At 37.8% G+C, this 26,534-nt stretch overlaps 1 long non-coding RNA gene across 1 annotated transcript; it reads left to right on the top strand.

Annotated features, from left to right (window-relative positions):
* Positions 1,941–26,534, top strand: LOC106505554. Its single transcript, XR_001300086.2, has 4 exons — positions 1,941–2,062; positions 2,689–2,854; positions 24,017–24,057; positions 25,443–26,534. It is a non-coding gene; the product is annotated as an uncharacterized LOC106505554 (long non-coding RNA).

Here is a 26,534-nt window from a genome sequence, read left to right as displayed (position 1 = left end):
AACAGTAGACACCAAACACCCTCATTCCTTTCTCCTCAATTCATCTTCCATCAACACGTCAGAACACATTTCCAAGCGTCCTGAAATAGCACAGGACAATGTGTGAGGAGAAAGGGAGAGTGACACCATATTTATTCTGAAGATTAGATCACCGGTAAAATAATACAACTTGTTGGGTTTTTAAATTAAGACTTTATTTTTTTTATTATTTTTTATTTTTTAATTTTTTTTTTTTTGTCTTTTTGCTATTTCTTTGGGCTGCTCCCGCGGCATAAGGAGGTTCCCAGGCTAGGGGTCTAATCGGAGCTGTAGCCACTGGCCTACGCCAGAGCCACAGCAACACAGGATCCGAGCCGCATCTGCAACCTACACCACAGCTCACAGCAACGCCGGATCGTTAACCCACTGAGCAGGGGCAGGGACTGAACCCGCAACCTCATGGTTCCTAGTTGGATTCGTTAACCACTGCGCCACGATGGGAACTCCACTTTATTATTTTTTTTTTTTAAAGCGATTTAAGGTCTCAGAGAAATGAAGGGGCAGATATAGACATTTCCCATTGTCAGCACCTGACCAAGGGGTGCATTTGTTATAACTGATGAACTTATATATCATAATCGCCCAAAGTCTACAGTTTATACCATGGTCCACTTTTGATATTGTACATTCTATGCTTTGGACAAATGTATAATGACACGAATCCATCACTATGGTACCATATGGGCTATTTTTCTGCCCTAAAATCCTCTCTCCTCTGCCTGTTCATCCCTTCCTCAACCCTCCAATCTCGGGCAGCCATTGATCTTTTTTACTGTCTCATTAGTTTCACCTTTTCCAAAATGTCATATAGTTGGAACCAAACAGTATGTCGCCTTGGCAGATTGGCTTCTTTCACTTAGGAATACGCATTTTTAAGTTCCCTCCACGTCTTTTCTTGTCTTGAGAGCACCAAGTAATATTCCATTGTCTGGATGTGCCACCTTTTATTTACCCATTCACTTTCTAAAGGATATTTTGTTGCTTCCAACTTTTGGCAATGATGAATAAGCTGCTATAGTAACCTTGTGCAGGGTTTTTTGATGGATCTAAATTCTCAGTTCCTTTGGGTAAATAGCAAGGGGTGCGACTGCTGGATCCTATGGCGATAGAATGTTGAGTTATTTGAGAGTCTGCCAAATTGTCTCCCAGGAAGCCCCAGGCTTGCTTTGACAACACTGGGAAAGGAACAAGACTGCACAGGAGTATGTCAGGCCTTCGAAAATACCAGCAGCTGTTTTCTGGGTAATGCTAATGATGCTTTGTAAATGATTACATCCTATGGCATCAAGCTGTTGTTTTTCCAAAGAAATAAAACTATCCTGTAGCCCTGAATAATCACTATGCATATGCTTGTACTACATATTTTGGAAAGCCCCGAGTGGGAAACATAAATGATAGATGTAATACTTTCTATCTCAAAATAATGGAATCACTTCCACTGGGAAACATTTTTTATTTTTATTTTATTTTATGGGTTTGTTTTTTTTTTTGGTTTTTGTTTTTTTTTTGGTTTTTTTTTTTTTGACTTTTTGGAACCGCTCCCACAGCATATGGAGGTTCTCAGGCTAGGGGTTGAATTGGAGCTATAGTTGCCGGCCTACACCAACAGCCACAGCAACACAGGATCCCAGCTGCGTCTGTGACCTACACCACAGCTCACAGCAATGCCAGATCTTTAATCCACTGAGCAAGGCTAGGGACTGAAACTGCATCCTCATGGATACTAGTCAGATTCATTTCCATTGAGCTATAACGGGAACTCTGGAAAGCATTTTTTTTAAATGCAAAGTCAGTGACCACGGCTGCCCTTTGCCAAGTGACAGCCATGCCGCTTCCAAACACAGAGCACTTTCAGAATGAGAGGCCAAAATAAGCCCTGCCCCTTTACAGGGAACTGACAACACCAAGCTTTGCCCAGTTGCTGGGGAATCTGGCTCTCCTAGAACAAAACAGCTGGCCTCTGTTTGTTTTCCTGTCTCAGTAAGAAAAGAAAAGTGAATGCTCAGCTCAACTCAACTTGGAGGTAGGCAGTGTTCTATTTGTTTTGAAGGAGTTACTGTAAACCTTCCCTGGTGGCATTGCTAAGAAGAAACAGAAAAGCAGAAATAAAAATTTCACCAGTAAACACACTGCTTACAGTCGGAATTCTATAAAGCTTAGAAGTAACTATTTCCCTGATATTTCAGACCTATATGGAGCCCTTTTCTTAGCTCATGGGAAAAAAAAAAGTGTATTCTTGAGTTATTTTGGTCAGTTTACTAATTCAGCTGGATCCAGTGTAACAGTGAAATAAGCTATTTTCTTTTTTTCTTTCTTTCTTTTTTTTTTTTTTTTTTTTTGTCTTTTCTTTAGGGCAGTACCCGAGACATATGGAGATTCTCAGGCTAGGGGTCGAGTTGGAGCTACAGCAGGCAGCCGACACCACAGCCACAGCAACACCAGATCTGAGCTGTGTCTACAAACTACGCCACAGCTCATGGCAACACTGGATCCTTAGCCCACTGAGCAAGGCCACAGATCTAACCTGTGTCCTCATGAATACTAGTCAGATTCATTTCTGCTGAGCGACGAGGGGGACGCCTTTTTATTTTTTTTGAAATAAACGTTCTTTTTTTTTTTAATAATGATCTTTATTTTTCTCCGTTATAGCCGGTCTGTCAATTTTCTACTGCACAGCATGGTGACCCATCATGGTGGCCAAAAAAATCCCAAAGCAACAAGAAGCTTGTCTACTTCGCCAAGAATGTGAGGTCCTACATCCCCTGTCCCTTCATGGAAAACCTTCCCTCCACCCTGACACCACTTAAGTTACCATGTAAGTCTCTGGTTCCCTTCACTTAATTTATCTGGAAAAACCTTTCCCCTTTCCCATTCGCTTTGTTCCCCAACATTTTTTCCAAATGCTTTCTCAAAAGAGGCCAGCAATCCTGGGATTCTGAAAGGCCACCATGCACCTTGTCCCCCTAACAAACTTCCCTCCTTCTGGAAGCTCCCTTCTCTCTTGGCTCAAGCCAGTGTATCCCCTCTGCTTTTTTCTGGTTTCTCTGATGACTTTCCCTTGTGCTCTGATGATACCTGGGTCTCTAGGCACACGTTTCTAGGGTTTATTTCCTGGTACATTCCATGCATTTATCAGCGCTTTTCAAGTGCTTGGCAATGTCTTAAGGTTCTGACTCTCCCTCTTATCTCTGCACTTTCTCCCTCTGCTATTTCATCCGGCCTCAAAGCTTTAATTATCAGCGCTCTTCATCCTCTCCTTAGCAGCCACTGCCTTAATATATATCCTTATCATTTCTTTCCTGGACGTTCACAAACCTGCCTAAATAATCTTCCTGCTGCCACTTATTAACTACCTCTTATCCTATAAAAACTATCTTTCCCCACCTTTCTCTCTTTCCTTTATTTCTCTTATATTTAATATAAAATGTTTCAAAATTTCCCCAAATTTAGAAAATTGGAAAGAGTCAAAGTCAAGCATTTCAGCTTTAGTGGGCTTTCTGCCAGAATTTCTTGAGGTCCAGGTTTTTAAAAGAGGAATGAAGGGGAGAGAATTTTTTTCAGCCTTTGAAAATTAGATAAGTCTTGTCCATTTAAATTGCTCCAACATATGAAGAAGGAATCTTTCAAATACTTTTTGGGAAGACAGCAACATACTGATAAGAAACCTGACAGAAATATCTCACAAAAAGAAATAAGTTCCCTCCTGTGTAGCGGGTTAAGGATCCTGCATTGCCGCAGCTGAGGCACAAGTTTGATCCCTGGCCTGGGAACTTTTACGTATCACAGTTGCAGCAAAAAAAAAAAAAAAAAAAAAAAAAAGGAAAAAAAAGATCAGTCTCACTTGTGGAAATTATGCAAAAATACCAAAAAAAAAATGAGCAAATATAATATGGTAGAAAAGTTAAAATGATAAATAAAGGACTGCAAGAATGATTTAATAGTAAGCACTTTCTTGAATTAAAATAGCTTATTACTAGGACAGGGATCAATTTTAATCATTGCTTCAAATAATGCCAAATTAGACCTTTGATAAAATCCAAATCCAAATTGCATTCCTACCTAAAAAGAACTCTGAGCATAAACAGGATCAAATGACACTTCCTTGACATACTAATCTCATTTCAAAGCATCATGCTTAATAGCGAAAAAAAAAATGTGAAAAACTTCCCTTGAAAAGGGAAACAAAAAATGAAATTTCAGTTTACTCTTGTTTGCAAAGTACCAAACAAAGCATTTAGAGAAATATAAAGTACCAGTATAAGAAATAAAGTAAACTTATAGCTACTTGTGGATAATTTGCCAGCATGCATGGAAAAGTTAAGATTATCAACTGAAGGAAAACAATAGAAATATAAGATTTTATTCAGTATATTTGCATAATTTTCACAAGTAAGACTACTTGTAGTTTTCTTGGGATGAGTTATCTATGAAATAGTGCTCATTGGCTTTGCAAATAGAATTTGGAAGTGATTCTTCTTTTTGTTTTGGAACTATTTAAATACCCTGAATTTATCTTATCTTTGAAGTTGGAACAATTTACATGCTAAAAACCAAAAAAAGCAGAAACCTATGTCTGTTAAAAACTTGGTAGGAAACTAATAAAGTAGTTACAAAATAATTACTCAAAAGTCAATAGCTTTTCTATACAAAAATAACCAGACAATATAATGGATTTAAGAGTACTAGCTCTAACAACAAAATTTTATCCAATTTTATGGATAAAATTCAAATGACTTATTCAGAACATATAGACACTCATTCCAAAAAAAAAGAAAATTTTAAGATTTCTTAAAATCTTACGTTGGGAGCTATTACGGTGATGAATAATTAAAAGGTATATCTTGATATTGGATAGAAAATGTCAAAATAATTAAATTTCTAAATTTGATGGGGTCCCATGCCATTGAAAACTATTAAAAAGTTTAGGATTCAGGAGAGCAGGGCTTTAAAGATATTAGATGGGTAGAGTTGATATTTGATAGGGGTTTAATACTAAAATATATATGTTGTAAAACTTAATAGCAAAAAATATACAGTTGACCCTTGAACAACATGGGTTTGAACTGTGTGGGTCCACTTATACTTGAATTTTCTTTTTCAACAAATACTACTGCAGTACTACATGATCTATAGTTGGTTGAATCTGAAGATACAGAATGTGGACATAGTGGGCCAACTATAAAGTTATATATGAATTTTCAACTGCAGGAGCGTCTATTCCACTAACCCCTTCATTGTTTCAAGGGTCAACTGTAATCTGATTTAAATATGGTCAAAGAACATGAATGGACATTTTTCCAAAGAAGGCAAACAAGTGGCCAACGGGTATACGAAAAGATACTAACCATCACTAATCATAGTGGAAATAAAAAGCAAAATCACAATGAGATAGCACCTCACACCTGTTAGGACAGCTCTCCTCAAAACGTCTAGAGATAACAAATGTTGGCAAGGATGCAGAAAAAAGAAAACCCTTGCCCAATGCTGATGGGAATGTAAATTGGCACAGCCACTATGGAAAACATTATAAAGATTCCTCGAACAATTAAAAAAAGGACTATCCTGTGGTACAGCAATCCCACTTCCAGGTGTATATTTGGAAGGAAACAAAATCAGTAGCTTGGAGAGATAACTGTCCTCCCCTGTCCTTTGTGAACATTCACAATGACCTATTGAAACAACCTGAGTATCTGTTGATGGATGAATGATAAAGAAAATGTGAAACATACATTTTTATACACTGAAATGTTATTTGTCCTTTAAAAGAAGAAAAGCCTGCATTCGTGACAACATAGATGAACCTGGAAGGCATTATGCTAAGTGAAACAAGCCAGAAGGAGAAAGACAAACAGTAGATGACCCCATTTATATGTTAGGGGAAAAAAGCCCACCTCATAGAAACAGAGAGTAGAATGGAGCTTACCAGCACTAGGAGTGAGGGCAATGGGGAAATATCAGGAAAAATACAAACTTTCAGCTATAAGATGAATAAGTTCTGGGGATCTAATGTACAGCGTGAGGACTGTAGTTAATTACATTATATTGTAAACTTGAAATTTGCTAAGAGAGTAAATCTTAAGCATTCTCATCACACAAAAAGTAAATAAATACTAGATTACTCTGAAGTTCATCTGGAAGAAAATGAACATGTGAGAATAGCTAAGATAAACATGAAAACATGGGAGTAATGAGAAAAGACAAGCACTGTCAGCATTTTAAAATCTTTAAAATCATAGTATTTAAAATAGCATTATACCAGTAGAGGAGTGAACAGACACAGAAATGAAACGGAATCCAGAAATAGATCTAAATGCATAACGTGATTTAGTCTATGATAAAGATGGAATTTTTAGCTAGTGGAGTAAAGATGAATTATTTAATAAACTGTATTTGAAAATAGACTAATTGCTGGAAAACTTATCTGGATCACTGGTTAATTCCTTACAACAAACTTAATTCTAGAGCAATAAAAAATTTAGGTTTTATTTAAAAAAAAAAATTAGACTTTAAAAATACCTAGAAGAGGAGTTCCCATCATGGCTCAGTGGAAATGAATCTGACTGGCATCCATGAGGACACAGGTTCAATCCCTGGCCTCGGTCAGTGGGTTAAAGATCCGGCATTGCCGTGAGCTGTGGTGTAGGTCACAGACGCAGCTCTAGCCTGGGAACCTCCATTTGCCATGAGTGTGGCCTTAAAAAGACAAAAAAAAAAAAAAATACCTAGAAGAAAACAGGTGAAAGCCACATAGACAGTTTGTTCTGTTCAACAAAGTACTAATTCAAAATATAAGTATATGAAAAATTGTCATTTTAATAGAAAAAAGTCATATCTGTTTTAACTTTCAGTTCTATAATCATGAGTGAAGTTGGGCTTCTTTTCATGTGTTTATTGGCCATTTATATTTTTGATCTGTTCTTATACTTTGCCCACTTTATATTATATATTTTTATTGCTGTGTAGGGATTCTGATTATTAACAAATAATACTATTGGTCTGCTAGATACATTCTGTTGCTTGCCTTTCTGTACCAACTTACAACAGCACAGAACTATAAATTCTATCAAATATGCAATCTCTTTGTTTATAAATTCTAGATTTCATACCTATTTATAAAAGCATTTTTTCCTGCTCAAGTTAATAATATAATATTACAGCAGATATGAAAAACATGCAATATATTTATGTGTATTGATGTGGGGGGGTCTATATTATCTTTGTGATAAGTCCAACATCCTAACACAAAGTACTGAATCATCAGTCCTTTCCTCACTTCAGGCAAACTTTGGATATATTCAATTGGTGTATGTTCTTAGATCTGTGTCAGACTCTCGACTCTGTTGCATGAAATTATTTGTTTGTTTTCATGCCAGAATTATAAACATTAAGTTATAGTAACTTCTTGTTTTCTATCTGTCTGAGAGGGTGAGCGCCACACTCATTCTTATTTTTCAAAATATTCTTGTCTACTTTCATTCAGGTTTGTAATTTTTTTATTATTTGTTTGTCTTCTGTAGATAAATATTGGAATAAGCTTGACAAGTTCTCCCAAAATTCCACTGGAGTTACATTGGAATGTCATTGGATTTAAGAAAATAATTGAAAAGACTGACATTGTTCAAATATGGTCTTCCTAACTAATGGTGTTATTTATCCATACATTTATTCAGATCTTCTTTTACATCCCCTTGTAAGGTTGGTTTGCTTATTTGTTTGTTTGTTTGCTGTGCCCACAGTATGAGGAAGTTCCTGGGTTAGGGATCGAACCTCTGCCACAGCAGCAACCTGAGTAACAGCAGTGACAATGCCAGATCCTTAATGCACTGAGCCACCAGGGAACTCTTAAAATGTTTTATAGTTTTGTTTTGTTTTTTTTCCCCAGAAATGTCTTGTACCTTAAATTTATTCTTAGCTCTTTGGCACTTTTTATGGTCCATGTGAATGGGCTATTTTTCATTTCATTTCCTAAGTAATTATTACAAGTACAAAAGGAAGCCATCCATTTTGGACATTAAGCTTATGACTCTTTAGTTAATTGCCTATTGGTTTTAATACATTATCCCACCACCATCTTGCATTCAGTACAACAATCAACCACTTCTATTGAAATATTTGTAACATCTCTGTGTCATCTACAGATAATGTCTGATCTGCCTCTGCGTCGATAAAACACAGAGGTGTTAAATAAATATTAGTTTAATGAATGCTGATTCTTAAATATACATTTTAATCTTGTCCACAGTTTACAGGTTGAATTTCCAACTGCTTGCTAGGCATCTTCATGCTGGATTTCCCCTAGAATCCCACAGCCAATGACTCTCACTAGAAATCTCAATATCTTCTTTTCTTCTCTCTCTCTACCTCCTCTCGCAACATCAACCATTTATTAAGTCTTAAAAATTCTACTTCTGCTGTGTTTTCACCTCATTTCATATATAAATTGCTATCAAAGTTATCTTGCCAAAAAACGCAAGTCCCTCCTCCCATTCAAAAACTTTCAGTGGTCAGTTGCCTGCTGCCTAGACAAGAAAATCTAAACCTAGCATGGCATCTGAGACTCTGCCCAGACTGGTTCCATCCACTTTCCAACTCAATCCATCTTAGCTCCAACTGCCTACAAGCAGAGGTTGAGACAGGGATTCTGTGTATATGTGCAGTTGGGCGGGGCGTTGCTCTCAGGGTAAAGGAAACAAGGAAATATGATAGGTAGGGAAACGAGTTGAGCAAGGATGTGGTCTCAGCTGGATCCCCATGTTGCTCTGGAGCAGGAAATTCACAGTCCCACCTTGAGGCCAAGGGCTTTGCTTCTATGTACTCCCACACCAGCCAGTCACTGGCTCTTGGGCTGAAGATGGGGTGAGAGGTGACAGGGAGGAAGTAGGTCAGTGCTCTTCTGAGGTGGTTTCCCTTCACCTGGGGGCAGTTCTCTGAAAAAGGGCAGAACTGCACCCTATGTAGCTAGGAGAGGGGAGACCTACTAAAGGGAATCTGGGCAGGGCAACAATGGTATCTCTTGCCATCTCTAAACATATCTTACCTCGTTACCCTCTGCTTCAACGACTCACGAATGTTGTTTCTTAAATATTCCTGGCACATCCATCGATCCATAACTTTCCTGAAATAACCTTCCTTCCTTGTCCAACTATCCAAGACCTACTCAACGTGCAATATAGTCTAAACACTTCCTCATCTGTGAAATTACCCTATCTCCTCAATTCAGCATTCCTTAAGCCTATGTCTTCCGTGGGAGTTTCCTTGTACCCTTCATGTAGCATTTATTTTATGCACTTTATTTTTGGCCATGACCATGGCATGTGAAAGTTCCAGGGCCAGGGATCAAACCCACACCGCAGCAGCAACCCAAACCACAGCAGTGACAGTGCAGACCCTGAGCCAGCAGGGAACTCCTGTGTGCTTTTTAATACAGTTCAATGTTCACAATTCTTTTCTCCCAAATCAAAATATAAATGATTCATTTTATTCTGCTGTCTTAACAAATAATTAGAAGCATCTGCTTCCTCAAAAGTTTATAAACTCCCTTGGTGTGAAAACAGACTTAGCCATCTTTTTTCACTCCATTAGTACCTAGCATGAAAGCAAAGAAATGTTTAATTGAGTCAAACCAAGAATAATATTCAAAAAAAAAAAAGCACCTTATTTTCTACCTAGCCCATCTGGCATGGAAATAAAAAGACTGATTTCTTGTTTTGCTGCCTTTTTTTTCCCATTCTGTTCCCCTCCTCTATTTGGCAATTGTACTAACCCTAATCTAAAATGTTTAATGTATAAACATTTTTCACTGTCTAGATTTTTTTAATGTACTAACAAAGATCACGATTCAATTGGCTACCTTCTATTATGATTCAGTCTTTTACATTTTTGAATGATAATAATTGAGACACCAAAGGTTTTGTGTTCTTAGTTTCACCATCAATCTCCTTTATTATGTTGAGATCATTTTATCTCTCAGAAAATATGCGGTCCACAAACTTTTTTGAAAAGCATTATCTTTTCAAGGACCTCTTACATTAGGCATTTGACATTGGCTTTTGATATAGATACAGACTTGAATCTTCATGTAAAAAGTAGACTCACTTATAAAAGAAAAAATCAATGCCATTATTTCCAGCACACTCCTTCTATAGATAGGGTTGTAGAGATTCAGAGGTTACGATCAAGTTTCACACTTGCTTAAAATCCTTTAATAGCTTTCCAAGGCCATAGAATAAAGGGCAGTCTTCTCAATACGGCTTACCTCTATGCCTTGGTCTCTGCTTTATCATGCAATATAACTCCAGCCATTTAAAAAAAAAAAAAAGACATATTCTGCCAAACTCAATATGTGCATTTTTTCCCCCAGTATCTTGGAATACATATCTTGGAACACATGTCAGCACCCTCACATTCTGTTCCATTGACCAATTAGCTCCTATTAATCCTTCAGATCTTCAACTAGACATGACTTCCTCCATGCAGTCTTCCCAGATTACCCCTGAGTCACTTAGGTGTCCTTTCTTCTTCAGATGCCCAAGATACTCATCATGTTGAATTTTAATGCCAGTTTCCTGGTCTGTAATTTAAGATTGTACCTCCCTCACCCAGCATTATCCATCCTCGTTGCTTTGTTCTTCTATTGTTTTTTTCCATAATATTTATTACTTTCTAACATAACATAGAATTTATTCGGTGTTCATTCTTGGCCATGATAGAGTTAACTGGTATCAAATTAGCACTCTTGACATAAACACCTATAAATCTGGAAAAAAAATATGTGAGATAAATATATCCAGATATTGGACAATAGCAACACAGGGTTTTAATCCCTGAGAGAAGGAGAATTCCAAAGTAAGCCCACAATAGCTCTGGCTTTCTGCCTAGAGTCCCTGGCCAGACTGCAGTGCAGGAAGTTGCAGCCCAACAGCGCTTGTGGGTCCTGCTGACCTGAGGAAAGGGATTAGACTTCAGACTTGCTGAGAGGGCTTAAGCTTACAGGACGGGGTATTGGAGAAGAAGGAGCTGTGCCGAGAAGGAGCTCCAGAAAGTTCCAGGCACTCCCATTAGTCATTAATTGAATACTTGGCTGTGCATGTGAGGACAAGACTCTGCAAAGTCTGGAAGAAACAAGAACCAGAGTGATGAGCTGAGTGCAGATTCTAGAACAGCACAGAGCTGGGACTTATGGGAATTCTGACCAGCCAGTGACTCCTGAGAAACTGTCAGGCAGACAAGTGTACATGCAAATAGGTTTGCACAAGGAGGGTAGCAATGGGGACCAACACAGTTTGCGGGGGTGGCTGAGGAAAAATACAAAACCACCAATCCAAAAAGCTCAGTTAATCCTAGTCAATGTTTTTAAAAATTAGGAGAAACAAAGAAGAAGAAAGATTATATCTAGGCACATTCTGCTCCAATGTGAAAACCATTGCAAAAGGAAAAATCTAAAAGAAGCCACAAATGGGGAGTGGGGGGTGGAAGAGACACATTTCAAACAGGGCACAATGGTAAGAAATACCAGTGACTTCTCACCAGAAACCGTGCAACCCAGAAGACAACTGACATTGACAGAGCACTGAAAGGAAAAAGCTGTCATCCATGAATTATCTGTCTAGCAAAAATATCCCTCCAAAATGAAAGCAGACTAAAAATATTTCAAGAGGAACAGATGCTGAGAGAATGTACCACCATCAGATGTGCTCTACAAGAAATATTAGAAGAAGATTTCCAGGCTGGAGGAAAAGTGACAGTGTGTGAAGATCAGATCTAGATCTAGAGGCCTAGAGAAAGGAATGAAAAGCACTATAAATTGAGTAACTATGAAAGTGGGGCCGGGGGTGGGGGTGGGGGAGGAGGACCCAGAGGAGCAGAGCCCAGGATGTGAACTCAAAGGCTGAACGCGAAGATGACATCCAGTACAAGAAAAGAGACAACTGCTTTCAGGACCAGGTGGAAGAAATAAGAGGTGAGTTTGGAACTTTCCTTGTACCAGAAACCAAGGGCATGGCCAAAGACAGATGGAGACATGTCAAAAGGACTCAAAAACTGACTAGAAAGCCAACAAAATAATTTTGAGCAGCAAAATGAATAATGACAATCATGGATTGTAACCTATTGATTAAAATCCGAAGCCATGAATCCATACTGATAGAAAGACAAGAATGAATGGGTTCGAAGTTTTTGAGGAGCTGGACATCTGCTTAAGTGCCAAAGTATATCCCCATAACATGCTTATTAATCATGAGGAATTAACTTCACAGTAGCCTGGCAGATACTCTTACAATCTAGTAACCAATGCGGACATCATCAGTAAGGGACCAAATGAAGTTGTGTGCCACCAGATACAAAACAATAAGAACACCGTATCACATCTGTGGTATTCTTGCCAAAGATGCATGATCTGAACCACATGAGAACATGTCAGGAAAAAACATTAAAGGGCAATTCTACAAAATAATGACCTTCCAGCTTTAAAAGTGTCAATGTTATGGAAATCAAGGAAAGACATAAAAACTCAATTCAACAGGTGATACTGAAGGGGGCCCTTTGGCTCTCTATAAAGGATATTATCAGGACAACTGGCAACATTTATTGAAGCTTGAAGAATAGGTGGCAGTAATAAATCAATGTTAATTTCCTGCTTTTAATGGTGGTATTGTAAGCGTGGAGGATGTCCTGGCTTATAGGAAATGTGCACTCTTGGAAAGTGTAATTGGACTAACACTCCAAACAGCAGAGACTGTCAGACCAGATTAAAAAACCAAGATCCGGAGTTCCCATCGTGGCACAGTGGAAAGAAATCTGACTAGGAACCATGAGGTTGCACTTTCGATCCCTGGCCTTGATCAGTGGTTAAGGAACTGGCGTTGCTGTGAGCTGTGATGTAGGTCGCAGATGTGGCTCAGATCCTTCATTGTTGTGGCTGTGGCATAAGCCAGCAGCTGTAGCTCCGATTCGACCCCTAGCATGGGAACCTCCATATGCTGCAGGTGCAGCCAAAAAAAAACCAAAACAAAACCAAGATCCTATTATATGTTGTGTACTAGAGACACACTTTAAATATAAAGAACTTCTTCGCTGTTTATCTTCCCCGGGTAGAATGTAAACCCCACGAAGACAGGGATTTGCCATATAGGAGCCACTTTAAAAAAACATTTTCGAATGAATAATTAACTACTCCTCTTAGACTGTAAGCTTGAGGACAAAGCCCAGGTTTCTAGTATCACTATTCCCCCATGGCCAGCAGAAGCAGATGGAAAGCCCTTAAAAAACACTGGTGGAATGAATATAAGAATTAAGAACTAAGTCATCTGCCTTGCTGCTATGGAATGAGGGTAAATTCATATGGAATTTCCTGTGGTTTTATTTTTTTTAAAGAAATTAAAATAGGAGTTCCCTTCATGACTCATCGGTTAACAAACCTGACTAGATCCGTGAGAATGAGGGTTCAGTTCCTGGCCTCGCTCAATGGATTAAGGATCCAGCATTGCTGTGAGCTGTGGTATATATATAGGTCGCAGATGTTGCTCGGATCTGGCATTGCCATGGCTGTGGAGTAGGTTGGCACCTGTAGCTCCAATTCGACCCCTAGCCTGGCAACTTCTGTATGCTGCAGATGCGGCCCTAAAAAAAGAAAAAGAAAAAAAGAAAAGAAAAAAGAAAAAAAGAAAAAATTAAGTTAAGCCATTAAAAATTGTATGGCAGCGGAACCATAAAGACACACATTTACTAAGTTATCTACTATCTGCTCCCACTTCAAAAAAAAAAAAAAAAAAAACTATAAATGGAAACACTTTACCAGGGTTTTTTGTTTCGACTGGAGTAGATATCCCAGGTATTGATTACCAGATGGTTATGATAATGGCCATGAAATTTCATTACCACTAAAAGTGCTGGGCCCAGCAAAACCTTGCTACAGAGGTTTTAGGTTTCCTATAAGATATACTGATAATATGAATTAAAATATCTTCTTAAGTATACCCTGCCCTGATTTTATTCTCGCCTGTACTTCCATGCGTGAAAAAAAAGACTTCACTTTCCCACTGCAATTCAATATATGTTAAACCAGTTTCTTTCCATAGAAAATGCAACTTGTTTTTCAAAACCAAAATAGGAAGTAATCTCAATTTCTTAAAAAAAAAAATCTTTTTTTGACTGACTCTGTATATTGTGACTACAAAGCTAATATTTGGCTCAAAAATGCCTGGCCCATGCTCATACTATAAATCTCTTCTATCTTAAGACACTAAACTAATATTGTAGAGGTTGATATTTTTAACTTTTTTGAATAGACCTATTACACATACCCCCAAAAGCATTCAAATCATAAGTCCAGAGTTCAATGAATTATCACAAAATGAACAGTGAACCAGAACCCAGTCAAGAAAGAACATTATCAGCATCACAAAGACCACCCAGTCCTCCTTCCCAACCAGGATGCCTTCTCTCTCCCAAAAGGTACTCTCTCTCTGCACCTCAAATGGTATAGATAACATTTTGTCCATTTTTGTATTTTATACAAATAGTATCACGCAATATATATGTATACATTTTTGGGTATCTGGCTTCTTTTACTTCACATTATATTTTGATAGAGATTAACTTGTTATTTTAAATGGAAATCATTACAGTAATGTGTGGATTATAATATAATCAAGTATTACCTTGGAATTCATTCTCTTTACCAATAACATGCATTTTAGCAAAATAGGATTTTACCAATTGTTACAAAGTTACTAAAGTAGTCAGTTACTGAGAACAAGAGCCGTTAAACCAGATTGTAATAAAAGCATTCAAACTAGTGCTCAGCTAAGTGACCTGTAATAACACTGCCAAGACTGTTTGCATTGCAAACCATTCTACCTAAAATTATTTCGGACACATCAAATGATATTTTTTTGAGGCTTGTAGACCTCGCTGCACTTTGGTGTTAGATTTGAATCTGGTTATTTGCAGCAAGAACTATGCATCTGTGTATCAACTTCAGTAACATATACACTCTATTGGTCCTTCCCTTTCATTAGGCTGTCACTGATGCGATAGAGTTTTACAGATTACAGGTTTTGCCTAAAGCTACAGTCAGCTCTCTTACCCAGTAATTGGATAGACAGATTTGGCTCAGCTCAGCAAGTCTGTACTTCTGTATGCAAAAGAAGCCCTGAATTGAAATGCAGCAGCCTTGCCAGCTCAGGATAAACAGACCTCCATGGGGAATTTTAGAAAATCGCCTTAAAGAACACTTTGGGTCCCATTTCTACATCTTCAGCAATTGAATTTCACAGTTTATGAATACATACGCATCATTATATTTTAAAAAGAATAATCCAAAACATCGACTTCATTTAAACGGATTTCAAAATTTTAAATTTCTACATACTGGCTTAATTAAAAGTGGGTGTTTTCTACCTTTTTGCATCCAGGTGTGTACAAACTTGAAGCTGATTTTCAGACTATGATTTGTTTGTTGTTCTCAAGACAAAGCATTGCTATAAAAAAGAAACAAATTTACATGGACTCTATGAGTTGCTATTTAATTTCAATAACTCTAAAATCTAAAGTTAAGGTGTTCATAGCACACTAGCTCTATAATGAAACTTAAATCTGGAGTATTCCAAGTGATACATTTATGTTCATTATGGGTGAGCATATGACACCATGAAAACTTCTCCTTTTCACTCCACAAAATTACTGCTATATTAGCCCCAATATTATTCTCTATTAGGCTGCCTTAATTTCCAAAGGAGAGTAAAATTTCAAGTTACAAAATAAACTCTTGTCACATAAAACTTTCCATTTCTAGCCCATTAGGGCAGCTGAAGGAGTGAAAATGTGCCTCCATAGCCCTTCCTCCCTTCTGCTTTAGGTGGTTCCAGCTAGCGATACTGATATTGAAATTTAAACACAATTGCTACCTTTGCACGCCAGCCAGTCTGTTAGAAGCTGCATTCTGTTTCTCTACTGGCTCCGAAAAGGGGCTAGTGTCTCTCACAGAGTCAAGCATTGTTAGAAACAGAAAGCTTTTGAAAATAGAGATCTTATAGATTCGAGGTGATTTAATCACCTCTCTCCTCCAATTCTCCCACTCACCTCTCCCAGTGTCTCCAGAGGGAGGCTTGGTGAAGGAGGAAGAGGGAACAAACTTTGCAAAAGTGGGGAGGGTATTTGTGATCTTTTGTGTCTGCTTCCCTGTCATCTAGTTCTTTAACTTGGAGAAGAATCCTGACCCACCAGTTGAGCATCAGTTTAAGTGTGAATCTTGACTTTTCCATCAGCTCTGCTGCCTTTTTGTTTTGTTTTGTTTTGTCTTTTTTAGGGCCATACCCACAGCATATGGAGGTTCCCAGGCTAGGGGTGTAATTGGAGCTGTTGCTGCCAGTCTACGCCAGAGCCACAGCAATGCCAGATCCAAGCCATGTCTGAAACCTACACCACAGCTCACGGCAATGCCGGATCCTTAACCCACTGAGTGAGGCTAGGGATGGAACCCACAAATCATGGTTCCTAGTCGGATTCATTTCCACTGCACCACAACGGGAACTCCCAGCTCTGCTGCTTTATACAAGTTCTTTAACTGTTCCAAACCACAGTTCCATTATCTGTAAAATGGGAAGCTGCTTCCTAATTCATAGGGGTGTTGTGAAGATGAAGTGAAAAAATGTATACAAAACCCTTAGCACATAGGAAGCACTAATCCATATTAGCTATTTTTGTTAGGGGACCACTAACTGAAACTGCCCACCTTGGCCAGGCATGAATTATCATTAAGCCGCTTGCATGAGTTGTCTCATGACAGGAGGCCCTGATAATGGACATGGTGAAGCCCTGAAGACTAAGCGGGAGGATTTGAGAGGGGCCAATAGACAACCAAATTCCCAGAATCCTTGGTTTTTGAATCCATCTTGGCCGAGAGGGTGGGCACACTTCCAAGAAGGACCCTGGGCCAGATCAAGTATGGCCTGAGTAAGATGATTGGCCAGAGACAACCCAGAAACCTACCCCAGTCCCCTAATACCTGAGACTGGGAGCCACATGACAGAGCTGTCCTCCCCGGTTCTCCTTTACCCTGCTGCTCTCCACCCCCCGCCACCCCACGGACGCCCCTTCTCAATAAAGTCTCTTACCGTGTCTCCTCAGACAATTCATTTCCAAGTGTTAGACAAGAATCCACTGTCTTGTTAGACAAGAACCCTTGAAGGGGTCCCCCTTCCAGCAACATTATGACTACAACATTTGGAAGAATAGGGTGTATAATCCAGGCTTTCCTCTTCCTCTCTGCCAGATAGCTAGGCCGAGTATCTGAGGCTTCTTGCAGGGAACAAGGGTCGTGTGCCTGAGTTCCAGAAAAGATGTGAGCAAAGGTATGTGCTCCACTTTCAGCTCACTATTTTAGGTACCCGGCTCCCCAGTTGAAAGATACTGGGGGAACCCAGTTGAAAGATGCTGGCTATACTCAGTTGAAAGATACTGAGCGGTTAGGGAGGAGGCTGGCTTGATATTTTTCCTCAAATTGGCTACCTTAAGAATTTGTCAGGATAAAAGTGAAAATATGATTACATGCTCCAAAAAAAGGGACATCTCCTTCCAGCCAGCGGTTTTCTCAGGCAACTGACAAACTTGCAGGAGTGGGGAAGGCAAGTCCTCCTACTGTGCAGCCGCCCTTAGAGAAACTTATTTTTATTTTTACTTTTATTTGTTTAGGGCCTCAGCTGCAACATATGTAAAAGTTCCCAGGCTAGGGGTCAAATCAGAGCTGTGACTGCCAGCCTACACCACAGCCACAGCAACGTGGGATCTGAGCTGTGTCTGCAACCTACACCACAGTTCACGGCAACGCTGGATTCTTAATCCACTGAGTGAGGCCAGGGATTGAACCTGCGACCTCATGGATACTAGTCGGGTTCATTGCTGCTGAGCCACGATGGGAACTCCAAGGAAACCCACTAATTTTAATTAACAACTTGCTGCAGGGAATCAAATAAGAACTGCCCACCCTGTGATCTGAGCACCCCCACGGCGTTCTAATACTAACAGAGGGAGAAACCAAGACAAGTAAAATGAGCTGAAAAGACTCTGGGGTACGAACCTAGAGGAGTTAAGCTCACAAGCAGCACACTGACCCACCAATTTCAAAGTAAATTTTGTCCCTGGCAAATTCAACATTAAAATGGGAAATAGCTTCTCTCAAAACAGAAAAACGAGAGGTGTCATGTACAGGGCTTATACCTGCAAGTACATATTTAATTGGGAATTAAAGGAAATCTCACCCTGAAAATGACTAAGATGGGGCTCTCTTATCGCATATGCAGTGAAGGTAGAGAAAGCCAACGCAAAACATTTTTTCAGAATTCTGACCTTAAAAAAAAGCTCTTCTGGGGGAACTTTCGTTTTTCTTCTATGTCTTTGAGATGTAATTGTTCTACCTGATCTTCTTCTGTGATGTGAGAGTGTGTATGTGTGTGTGTGTTTAGAACTTGGTCTCTGCCATCTCAAAGGTCCACATAGGGTGTACATGTGTTAGCCAGTCAAATAAGCTAGGATTCTGAGCACTCTTTTATCTGATTGTGCCAATTATCAGGGGCATTTTACCATCTTGACCTTTGTTGTGTTACCTTCTACGATGAAGGCCTTTACTTTCTTAGATTATTTTTGGGAGTAAACTTTCTTTCTTTTCTCCTGTTAAAATATAGTGGATTTACAATGCTGTGTCAATTGCTGCTGTACAGCAAAGTGATCCATAAATATATATATTCTTTTTCTCATATTATCTCCCATTATGTTTTATCCCAAGAGACTGAGTTCCCTTTGTTATATAGCAGGACCTCATTGCTTATCCATTCTAAATGTAATAGTTTGCATCTACCAACCCCAAACTCCCAGTCCATACCTCTCCCTCCCACTTCCCCTTGGCAACCACAAGTCTGTTCTCCACATCTATGAGACTAGTTTTGTTCTGTAGATAGGTTCATCTGTGCCACTTTTTTAGATTCCACATGTAAGTGATATTGTATGGTATTCGTCTTTCTCTTTGTGACTTACTTCACTTAGTATGAAAATCTCTAGTTGCATCCATGTTGCTGCAAATGGCATTTGTTCTTTTTTATGGCTGAGTAATATTCCATTGTGTATACGTACCACATCATCTTAATCCATTTATCTGTCAATGGACATTTCCATGTCTTGGCTATTATGAAGAATGCTGCAATTAACATAGAGGTGTATGTATGTGTCTTTTCAATTGCAGTTTTGTCTAGATATATGTCCAGGACTGGGATTGCTGGATCATATGGTAATTCTATGTTTAGTTTTCTGAGGAACCTCCATACTGTTTTTCACAGTGGTTGTACCAATTTACATTCCCACTAACAGCATAGGAGGCTTCCCTTTTCTCCACACCCTCTCCAATATTTGTCACTTATAGACTTACTAATATCGGCCATTCTGACTGATGTGAGGTGGTACCTCATTGTAGTTTTGATTTGCATTTCTCTAATAATTAGTGATGTTGAGCATCTTTTCATGCGCCTATTGTCTATTCATATGTCTTCTTTGGAGAAATGTCTATTTAGGCCTTCTATCCATTTTTTGATTGGGTTGTTTGTTTTTTTTTGCTATTGAGTTATACATGTCTATATATTTTGGATATTAAGCTCTTATCAGTTGCATCATTTGCAATTGTTTTCTCCCATTCCATAAGTTGTCTTTTTTTTATTTTAATAGTTTCCTTTGCTATGCAAAAGCTTATAAGCTTGATTAGGGAGTAAACTCTCTTATAAAAGCTACATTCTTAACACTCTCTAGTGGGGAAGCCTCTTGCATCTTATTGCTTTGAGTCAATCTTAAGATATATGTCATCAATGGCCAGATAATGGATCCTTTAAATTGGAGAAACTTCTAAATTGGTAAAGTTTTAGAAAGCTCTTATTATAAACAGTTGTTTTGTTGGGGGAAAAACAAATAAGAAGGTGGAAAGATATATATATATATATAATATATATGTCATATACATATGTTAATATATATATATAAATTTAAGAATTCCTTTAATTTTTTTTTTTTTTTTTTTTTTTTTTTTACTTTTTAGGGCCGCACCTGTGGCATATGGAAGTTCCCAGGCTAGGGGTCGAATTGGAGCTACAGCTGCTGGCCTACACCACAGCCACACCAAAGCCAGATTCAAACCATGTCTGTGACCTACAGACATGGTGTTGCCATGAGCTGTTTTTATATATAATATTATATACATATATATATTTCTATGTATATTATATACATATAATACTATTATACACATATATATTATATGTATTTATATGTATATATGTATATATGTATGTATGTATTATATATATTGTAATATATGTATATATGTATATGTGTGTATGTATGTATATGTATATGTATTTATATATAATATTATATATAACATATATGTAATATTTGTGTGTGCATGTAATATATATATACTATATAATATATATATGATATATATACTATATCATATATATACTATATATATGTACTATATATATATATGTACTATATATATATAGTATTTATTTATTTTTGTCTTTTTAGGGCCATAATTGTGGCACATGGAAGTGGCATATAAATATGTATTTATATGGCTGGGAAAAATTACACCAGGATACCTAACTAACAATTACTTGGGGCAACAGTTAGGCCAATTTATCAAGCTAAAAGATTTACAAATGGTCTGGGTCCCTGTTCAACCCTTCACTCGAGACCCCAGAGCCTTTTTCACAAAATTAGATAAAATAGTCAGGGGACAAAAGAAAAGAACACTTCTAGGACTCCTTGTAAGACTAAAATTTGTTGATTGGATCGTAATGGAAACTGAAGTCAAAGATATGAAGGTTGATATAATTGCGATAAATGTTTATAAAAATGATATATCTAAATGGGCTTTATACAAGACAGTTACATCCCTTTTGCCTAATTATACTGGGGGATAGACATGTTTCGGTGAAGAAATCATCCCCTGCTTGGTACTATAAGACAGGGCATATAGATCTGCCTCTCAAGAAATATTAAATCAATATTCTAAAGGAAACCAATGCAGTAACCTGAGCCCATACAATATAGAGTAAAACTGAGAACTAATATTCAGGGCCAATAAAAAATAATGATAAAGATTTTGCTCTGGTTCTAAACTGTGCCCTCATAAAGACGGCCTTTTTTGACTGCCTTATGCCAGCTTTTGAAGGCATGATAAATTAAATCTGAAAGTTCTAGAATATAGAACTCAATTTTCGGTTTAGTGGGTAATGTCACTGATATAAAAAAGCAAATTAAAGAAAATATATTTGGGCAAATCAATCTTTTAATATCTTATAGGCGGCAAATCAATTCTTTGGAGAATTAAAAACAACTGTCTGTCTTGCTAAGCTCTACTAGTCAGAAATGTAAACACAGCCCACAATAACCCGAGACAGTGCCTACTTAGCTCAATAGGGTAAAACCTGAAACCAAGAGGGGGAAAAAAAGGGGAGAAAGCCTTTTAAAACTCAAACTGCTGGAAAGACTTCTTCACACAAGATCTAATTCATAATCTCATTAAGGGTATACCAAGGACAAATGCAAATCTTAAAAATATTTTGCACAAATAATAAAGCCTTAGTCATGGGAGCAAATAAATTTAACTTATTCCAACTGTTATAAATGACTAGTAATACATTTAGGTTATAATACTGATTCATAACAAAGTTTTTAAAGTGAAGCTATTCAGTTTGAAGCTAGAGTTTGTTTATAAACAAACAGACATATATGTCTGTGTGTACATTACATGAGATGTCTCTTCCTCTAGAAAATATCATCAAAATTAAATTTCTTACAGAGCTCTTCTTAATTGACTTAAAAGTAAGTGCTTACAAACTAAATATTTCTAAATATTAAAGAAACTGCCCAGAATGAATTTGTTTCATATAATCTAAGAAATACTCAATATTAAATTAATATCTGGTTTTAAAGTTAACTTAATCTGGCTGGTTTAATCAATATATACATGCCTTACTTTTATTGCACCTAGGTTTACTGAAGGTCAATAAGTTCATGTTACTTCTGTTACAGAAAAAAAATCAGCTCGTTATAGTAATATCTTCACAAATTATAAGATAAAAGTAAATGAGACAAGGGTTTTCAAGTGAACTCTTTAGGAATAATTATGCTGTGGGTATGTCTATCTAAAATAGTTTTCCAGACTTTTGGCTACTTGAGTTCAACTAAGTTAAGTTCAATGATTGAAATTCATTGACTATCCAAGTCATTTCGAATAAGATAAAGTACTGAACCATTAGTTGCTAAGCAGGCCTAATTGTAACTACTTTGTCTTCTTACCAAAGCAAAGGAAAACTAAAGATATTTGGGTTTTTTAGACACACTTCTTGTAACATTAAAAAAAAGAAGTTACACTATGAGAAGACATATGTTTCTAGAAGTTACAGGATATCCCACTTAGGAAATGCTGATCTGACAAACAGCTCACAATTGCTTGTTGTTCGCTGGTTTTTGCTAGAGATTAAGGTTTTTAAGTGGTAAAATTGTGATAGGTAATCAAAGCTATTAGAGATAATAAGGAAATATTTCAGGATACAAGGCAAGTAAGATGTATGTTTTCAGAAAAAGAAGCTATGATGAATGGAAACATATTTTGTTAGGGGAAAAAAATAATTTTGTCCCAGAGCGGCTTGTTTCTGAATGGAAAAATAAGGGACAAACTAATATAAATACAGAAAGTTGTGGAAGGTTCATAAAAAGGAGCCCTGAAAAAGAGTTTTGCACATGGTAAGGCTGGGATTAGATTAAATTTAATTAGGTAAGTGGATTTTGTTATTAAAAGTAGACTGGTGCAAGACTGGATTTGGTTCTTCTCTCTAAGAGAACAACGTTTTCTTGGAATACTAATTATGATAACAGATTGTGTGAGTTTCTTTGCTAATCTGTTCTTGCTTTAAAAATCTTTTATTATCACTTTGGTTAAATGAATAAATATTATTTCACAGTAACTTAGGATCTTATTTGACCAAGTTATTTTGAAACCCTTAATATTTTGACAAACCTCCCAAACATCAAAATTACTAAATTTCTTTTGATCCCCAACTCACTCTGGGATACTTCAAAGGAACCCTGAGACAGCTCCAAGAAGAATTTTAAACTGATTAGGCTTATTAGCTATGTTAAATTACTTGAGAATCATTGTCCAGTGATTAGTGGTAAACTTTGGGTTATATAGTGTGGGTAAGAGTCATTAATATAGATATTCCAAAATTTAAATGGAATTCATAAAAATGTGATAAGTCCTGGTATAATGTTATCAGTCATGGGTCTAGTTATTCTCTTAAAAGCTTATATATCACAGAAATATCCAAGTTTCTTGTCAATTACATTGTCATCAGATCTTTAACCATGGCATTTTGTCTTCTGTCATTTATAGACCATCATTGTTTTATTCTAATTCTTTCATCAAATAAAGATATTCAAGGAGTTCCTGTCGTGGCTCAGCAGTTAGCAAACCCGACTAGCATCCATGAAGATGCAGGTTCGGATCCCTGGCCTCACTCAGTGGGTTAAGGATCTGGTGTTGTCGTGAGCTGTGGTGTAGTTTGCAGACATGACTCAGATCTGGCATTGCTTTGGCTGTGCGGTAGGGCGGCAGCTATAGGTCCAACTGGACCCCTATCCCAGAAACTCCACATATCGCAGGTACAGCTCTAAAAGTCAAAAACAAACAAACAACAACAACAACAACAACAAAAAAACCCAAAGATTTTCAAGAAGATTCATAAAAAAGGAATTTTTTACAATTACATATTCCTAGGACTATGCACCACTGAACGGGGTGAGAAATGACAAAACTCTAATGGAAAACTGATGTCTCCATCCAGGCCAACAGAAACTAATTTCATGGGACTGAATGAGCTGATAAAAATGACTTATAATTTTATAGACTTTAATCTTTGTTTTCCAGAAAATCATTTCCTCTTGAGTTATGACCTACAAATTGATAAAGTAAGTATAACTTTGTGAACAAGAATGAAACATTTATCTTCTTCTCTCCACTCGAACCTTATAGAATTTGGCTTCTCCAGCTGACTTCCCTGTGAACTTGAGGTCTTACTGTGATCAGATTACAACTAAGTTATACTAATCAGTGTTTTAATTTATTCTCTCTTATTGTTTTAAAATTATTTATGCTTTATGTCTCTTCTGCATGATAGCTATATTAATGTTACTAGCTGTATCACTTATATTCTATTTTGTCACTGTTTCTTGTATTACCCAATGTGTAACCAGGTCTCCAACAAAATTAATGATGGCTAAAAGTCTTGAGACAGTTGATCATATAAATAACTCTACAGATAGTAACTGTAGCAGTGCACCTCTTGATAAGGGAAGAAGCAACAAGGGAAGCCATTTCCTACACCATAGTAGACTGGTAAAATAGGCAATGCAATGAATTTTAAATTACCTGCAGGGCCTGATCTAAAAATTAACACATTGAGTGGCCTATCAACAGAATCTTTGCCTCATCTAGGAACAAGCTTTCTTAGCATTGTGGGACAAAACTGGTCTTTAAATGCCTCCCCAAGGAGGCACTGTGGATAAAGAATGTCGCCTGCCATATCAATAAGCAAAGAATGCAGAGGCCATCAGCCAGCAATCCTAGGACTATGCACCTGAAGGGATTCACGTTTTGGAAAAGCAGGATATGATACGGGCTCTACATATGTATCTCATTGTACGATACGGGTGTTTATCAAAGGAATGACTTCAGTGAACTTGGACTTTGCATTTTGCCATACGTAGAAAAGCACTGAATTCATTAACTTGTGATGTCTACTTTTCTCTAATTAACAGTAATATTTTGATGTTTTGTCAATCGGGTGGGATTTTTTTCTGTTTCTGGGTTTTTTATTTAGTTTAGTTTAGTTTTTGTTTTTTTAGGGCCGAACCTGAGGCATATGGAGGTTCCCAGGAGAGGGGTCGAATCAGAGCTGTAGCCGATGGCCTACACCACAGCCACAACGAAGTCAGATCCAAGCCTCGCATCTGCAACCTACTCCACAGCTCATGGCAACACCAGATTCTTAACCCACTGAGCAAGGCCAAGGATAGAACCTGCATCCTCACGGATGCTACTCTGATTCGTTCCCACTGAGCCACAACGGGAACTCCAGACAACCTGGTTTTTCTTGCAAAAACCCTTATGTATTCTGGTTCCTCCCATACCTTTTTGGAGCTGTCCCTCTGAGCCATCTGAGAAGCAGTGTCCCAGGTTTAAATCCTCAGAAAGTCTACCAAATAAAACATAATACTCAACTTTTAGGTTGTGCCTTTTTTTCATTCAAAAGATATTAATGTCTCTCCACCCTATTTTTCCCCCTTTCACATAGATGCAAAAAAATTATAAACCCCTAAGGGATAAAGAAAGCCACAGAAGGGGAGAAGCCAGAGTCCCAGAATAACTGTGTGAAGGAACATAGCCACCAGTACATCACAGCCGAAATCAACTTTCCTGCTCTGTTCTTTGCATCATTATTTTGGGATCTATTGGTTATTACAACTTACCTTAACTAATTAAAACAAAAGACAAAGAGACAGGATTACCATTTAAAATACTCTTGGTCTGGTGGATCAGGCGATCCATCACCATAAAAAGAGTTAAAATATGTCAATTAATTAACAGTCCAGCTTAGCCTTCCACCTTCACATCGTCATGAGGCTTCTCTCTTGAGCTGAATTTGCCTCCAATATTGTTCCCTCTGCACAGAAAAATATGTGTTCCTCTTCTGCCTCCCGGACCTAAGTTTCCTTAACACAGCCAAACAGGGCACTGGGCATCAATTTCTGATGCTAAGAATATCAATAAAAGTATGTATGCACTTCATTAAGCACAAAAGCCCTGCAGCTACTGAACTTGGATTCTCTCCCATTTGGTGTCTGGTCTTGACTGGTCAGCGCCATCTTGTTTCATCTGCCCTAGAGCAGTTTACCTAAACATGCAGCTTGTTCAAAGACAAACACTAGTTTCCTGCTTTCAGGGGAACATATTTTCTAGTTCAACCATTCCCACCCCACTGGTCTGGACACCTTGGACCTCCACTTTGGAGGACAGACTTAGTTGTAGTCACATGTAAGTCAGAGGGAATTAAATGGCCAATAAATGATATGGACATTCCCAGCCCCAGTAGCAAGAATGGCCCATTTTCTGAAGTGTTTTGTCTTTGAAGTCAGAGATTGTTCATATCACAATGTATAGAGTTAATAAAGTTGCGCCTCTTGCATGCACAATATTGTGTCTTCACAATATGGGTAGGGCACAACTACCCAAGCTTCACCAAAAACACTTAGGAATCCACAAAATGACCCACTCTTTCTCTCTAGCTCCTTCGTCAAAATTTCAGCTCTTCCTGGCCATAAAACGAAAACTGTCGGTGGTGAAATTGTTCAGTTTGACTACAGATTAATTAATAACCTAAAAAGTA

Source organism: Sus scrofa, chromosome 13 (genome assembly GCF_000003025.6).
Source record: "Sus scrofa isolate TJ Tabasco breed Duroc chromosome 13, Sscrofa11.1, whole genome shotgun sequence".
In the NCBI taxonomy this organism is placed as follows: Eukaryota; Metazoa; Chordata; class Mammalia; order Artiodactyla; family Suidae; genus Sus; species Sus scrofa.
Note: the sequence above shows the minus strand (reverse complement) of the source record. Positions and strands in the feature narration are given on the sequence as shown.